The sequence below is a fragment of the Apium graveolens genome, chromosome 8 (assembly GCF_009905375.1).
Source record: "Apium graveolens cultivar Ventura chromosome 8, ASM990537v1, whole genome shotgun sequence".
Taxonomy (NCBI): domain Eukaryota; kingdom Viridiplantae; phylum Streptophyta; class Magnoliopsida; order Apiales; family Apiaceae; genus Apium; species Apium graveolens.
The window spans coordinates 2337596-2343202 of NC_133654.1; positions in this window are offsets into that span (position 1 = coordinate 2337596).

Sequence of the window (5607 nt, forward strand, 5' to 3'; positions counted from 1 at the left end):
ATTTGCTGAAGCAAAAATAGAAGAAAAGGCAAGATTGAAGCAAGAAAATAAGCAAGTTGCTCTAGATGCTAAAAAGGTCAAACAAAAGAAGGAGCAAGCTGTTATCTTGGCCAAGCTGCAAGCTGTGAAACCTACACAACAAACTCCTGAACAATCATCTGAAACCACTGAATCTAAGGAGCTGAAAATGCAAGAAGAATCATAGCAGAGAAAAAGGTTTAGATACAAACTTATGCAAAGAGGAAAGTGAACTTTGATGAAAAGGATTTGGAAGATCAGTTTCCTAAAAAGTCTACATCTGCAACAACTCAAATATCCATGCCCTTTGTGGCACATGAAGAATTCAAGATAGATCCATCCAAGAATTTTTATGGTGAACCTATCATTCCAAAGGATGAGCCAATAGACTGGGATAGTCTACCAATTCCTGAACTCAATCTACCTCATTTCATGAAGCCAAAGAAGACAAAGAAAAGAGTAGTCAAGACAGTGAAGCCCTCAACTCTCAGATCCAAGTCCCTAACTAAAGCTCAAACCAAAGTCAACAAGGGAGATATTATGTACATCTGTGACATCAAGGAATTCTCATATCTAAACCTCTATCTAGATGAACTGGAAGAAGTTAGAGGGATTGATGCTTACAGGAATCTACCTGAAAGGTTAGTATTCAAGTACAAGAGAGGAAAAGAGATACAATGGCCACTCCACAGGATCCTTCAAGAGAGCTAATATGTGCTGATAAAGGTTTATTCATCCTTCAAGAAGAACTTTGGATTCAATGTGATAGCTAGAATACTAGTTCTAAAGAAGATTGAAGAACAGAGGAGTATTAGAGCCAATGATGCACTTCCAAAGACTCTAACTATTCCTTACAGTGGAAGTAAAGTGCATCTAAGGCCCTACTGGCTGATGGAATTCATGGATGATAAAGGATTTAAAAGATTCTTCAGATTAGAGGACCAGTTGAGCATCTCTAGCAATGAGACTCTTCTGGAAATGCAAGGAATGCTAAATCTCTCAGAATCTGATAAACTTGAGTTCCACAGACAACTCCAAAATCAGATAGAAGAAAACAACAGGAAGCTTGGGAAGAGATCCAGATCATCAAGGAAATAGATCAATCTGCTCAGACTAGAGGAGCACCTTGAAAAAGACTGTGAGCAAATCTTTGTACACTTTGCCTTGTAAATTTTTCAAGTGATTATTGCAGCACTTTACAGTTTTATCTACTTTCATTTAAATTTGTATTTTTAGAGTGTTTTGTTATCATCAAGTTTCTCTTAATTTATGGCTACAATTCTAGTAGACATAAATTGGGGGAGATTGTTGGGAATATATTGTGAACTTGATGAGTTCATTAACAAAACACCTTAGTAGATTCAACTTAGTGAATTAATGTAGCACTCGATGGATAAGCAAATATAGTCCCGACGGATGACTCAATACAGTCCCGACGGATGATGATTTGACATCCATCGAGTGAGTAGCTTATGTAACAATAAGTCATGTAGCACATTTCTGTAAACACCTTTGTATAGATTCTGTAGTAGCATATAAGTCATGTTGACTTTAATTAGATATGCAGAATATGTTGATTAATTGTAAATAGATGATGTCTTGTAATTCTGCATAAATGAAATGAAGTCAAGTGCCAAATAGCTACCCGACGGATAATCAACAAAGCTACCCGACGGATGATAAACAAGGCAAGCCGACGGATGATCATGTACCCGATGGATGATCAATTCAAACATCTGTTGACAGTGACAACATAGTCACATGCGTCAAGTGTTTGCAAAAGGAATGTGGCAGCCTACTCAACAGGGTTTTTGAGAACAAAGAAGCATTACCATTTCCATGTTATTATGAAGATATTCAAAGATGCTGGAATAGAGTAGTGGAGCAGCATAGTATTAGACTTGATAGGTTTTGTTTTATTATCTTGTCTTATTACTATGTAATCTTGGTGATATATAAACCAAGAGTAGCAAGTAGAACAACAACAAGACTAAGCAATACATTTTCTCAGAGAAACAATTGTAAGTTGTATCCTTTAGCATTTCTCTGTAAGTTTAGTTGTTCTTATTTGTAAGCAGCTGTGAGCTATTCAAGCTTCACAGGGTTCTCTCGGTATATATATATATATATATATATATATATATATCTGATGGATACATTCAAATCCACCAGAAAGTTTTAAAGACTTGTGTTTTTATTACTTTGTATTTTGATTCATTTTTAACTTATCATTCCGCACTTTGCAAATCAAAACACTCATATATATATTTTGAGTTAGAACATTTTATAATTCAGAAAAAGTTTCAAGAATTTCATTCAACCCCACTTCTGTAATTCTTGTGGCATTGTTAGGGACTAACAGGGATCTTCAGTATTTGCTTCATTATATTTGCATGCTCCCATTCTTGACTCACTAACAACCTTTTTATAAAGGTGAGTTAGATGATTTGTAGAGCCATATTTCTGACATTGTTTTGTAGGAGCATCTGCAATAAATGCAAAGTTATTGCTCTTATTTATCCCAATCTTCCCATTTCTGTTCTTCTTCTTCTTTCCTGCATTCTCAGTCTTAACCACCTTGATTGGCTTCTTGGGGGTTTGATCCATCATGAGCTTCTTCTCAGTTTTAGGAGTTGTAATTGTTTCTGTGCATTTCTTCTCATTGTCCTCATCAACAAGTTCTTTATTTATCATCAACTCCTCTTCACTGAAATTGACTTCACATACCTTAAACAAAGGTGAATAAACCTTTCTCATCATAGCTAGGACATTTTCATTTACGGTTGCTCTGCCCTTGTCACCTTCATTTTTGTTGTTGTTGTTTAAGGCATCATAGTCAAGGCCAATGGTTATATTAGCACATGGCTTGTTCTTCTCATGATACAGACCCACTAACTGAGAAGCATTCCTGAATGATTCCAGTTTCACCTCATTTTTCTCTATCTTTTCCCTCAACACAGCTTCTATCTCACTAGCACACTTCAGCTTGTTCTTTAGATAGTCATTTTCTTGCTTGACAATCTCAAGCTCAACAAGCTGCAGTTCCAAATTTTGCTTTTCAACCTCAAATTTCTCATTAGCTTTTGACAGCCTACTAACCTCCTCAGTAGCTGCCACCATGCTAGTATGGATGTGGAACATTTCTATGCTCATCTTTTCAACAGTCTATTTATAGTGACTTGTATTTAAATCAGTATTAGTAAGAGTTGGTACCTCTGTTTTTGATGAGGATGACTCTCCTTATTCCAAGGCCATGAGTGCATAATTTCCAACCTCCTCATCGTCATTATTTTCAGAATCATCCCAACTATTTCTTTCTGCAATATAAGCTTTACCCTGTTGCTTCTTTTAGGGACCTTCATACTTTGCTTCCAACTCAAGATAGGCTTTATCTTTCTTCACCTTTTTAGGCTTCCTGCATTTAGTAGCAAAATGGCCCAATTTATCACAATTGAAGCACCTTATTTTTGATCTGTCAACAGATCCAGTCTTGTAGCCACTTTTGTCACCAGGAGTGTACTGTCCCTTTCCTTTCCAGATGTTGTCCTTGTTAAATGTCTGTCCTTTACTCTTGAAGAACTTTGGCTTTTTCACTCTAATATTGGAGAATTTCCTACCTAGATAAGCCATGGATTGATCTAACTCATCCAGTTCATCCAATGTATAGAGCTCATCTTCTTCAAGTTCCAGAATGACTTGCTTCATTGGTTCCTTGTTCTTTTGCTCAATGCTTGAGATATCTGGAGTCTGAATCTCTAATTCATCATCAGATGAATTGTTTTTATTAACAACTAGTGCACTTGTTCCATCAACAATGTGCTCTTGACTAGTTCTTAAGAATTTTCTTTGAATCATTTCCAGTTCATATGTTTTCAAAATCCCATATAACACCTCCAGTGTCATCCTGCTCAAGTCTCTTCCTCCTCTTATAGCTGACATTTTCTGTTCAAGATGGTCAGGAAGGGTGAGCAAAAATTTCAATTTAACCTCCTCGGCTTCATGGTACTTGTCATTAAGCTGTAAGTCATTAATCAGCTTATTGAATCTTTCAAACACATCAGTAACACCCTCCTTTGGTTTTTCCATAAAACCCTCATACTGAGACACCAGTATTCTTCTTTGGTTTGACCTAACTTCCTCTGTTCCTTCATACAGTATCTCAATCTTCTCCCATATTTTCTTGCTTGTGTCACAGTTGACAATATTGTTGTACATAACATTGTCAAGTGACTATATCAGAATTAGTTCTAGCCCAGTGTCAAGAGAGACTTTTTCTTTCTCAATGTCTGTGTATTTTGAAGGATCTTTAGGATCATAATGAGCTGGGTTGACCATGTCTCCATCTGTAGACTCTTCAATCCTTTCCATATGAGTGAAAGGTCCATTCTTCGGAATCTGGATGTACAAAGGATTGGCCATCCTTAGAAACAACATCATTTTCTTCTTCCATAATGTATAGTTAGTCTTATCAAAGACTGGTATCTTTATACTGCTTATCTTTTGTGTATTCATTCTTCCAAGATCTTAATCAGTTTACTTTCAGATTTTACTCTGATACCACTTGTTAGATATTAAATACAACACAGAGGGGGGTGAATGTGTTTTAGATATTTTTAGCCTTTTTCAAACTTCTATGGATGATGAACAAAGCAGATTAATTTGTAGAGATATTGTGTTTAACAAAATTAATAAAGCATGCACAACAAATACAGTATTTTTAAAACTCACTTAACTTTTTATTAAAATTAAGCATGTCTTGCTACAAATTTCTGGTTTCTTTGTAAGTTAAAAACTCAGCTTCTATCTTGAGAGAGTACAAGAAAATCTAGATATGTTTATTACTTTTAAAAACAAAGGACCAGTGTTTACTTTATAGATTAGTAAACACATGTTTACACAGCATGCAATAAGATGTACTAAACTCCACTTTAAGTTATCTCTAAAGCTTTCCATTTCTGGCTTAGTGAATCTTTGCAAATCATGTAGGTCCATGACCTTCCTTTGTCAGTTAATCTTGGACCTTGATCTTGCACTCTTCAAGATGCTTTTGTAGACTTTTCAATCTAAGTGATTAGATCGCTTGTTGATTGATAATCTTGAATATTTAACTTGTCTGCATTTTGTACTTGATGTTCATATTGAGATCTCCAGTTTATTGTATAGAGAACTGACATCTGGATAAGTATAATGGCTTATCGAGATCTCTTAGTTCTTTACAAGTGTATTTGACTTATCGAGATCTCTGAGTTCTCTATAAGTGAACTGGCTTGTCGAGGTCTCCCAAACTCTGCATGTAGAATTGACTTGTCGATATCTCTGAGATCTCTATAAGTATTTTGACTTGTCAATATCTTTGAGATCTTTATATACAAAATGACTTGTCGATATCTCAGAGATCTCTAATGAGAAATTGACTTGTCGATATCTCCAACCTCCATATCTTCATTTTGACTTGTCGATATCTCTGAATTCTCTATATCCAGAAATGACTTGTCGATATATCCAATCTTCATATCTTCTTTTGACTTGTCAACATCTCTGAGACTTCTCTATAAGACATTTTGGACTTCTCGATAAGTCATTCTGGAG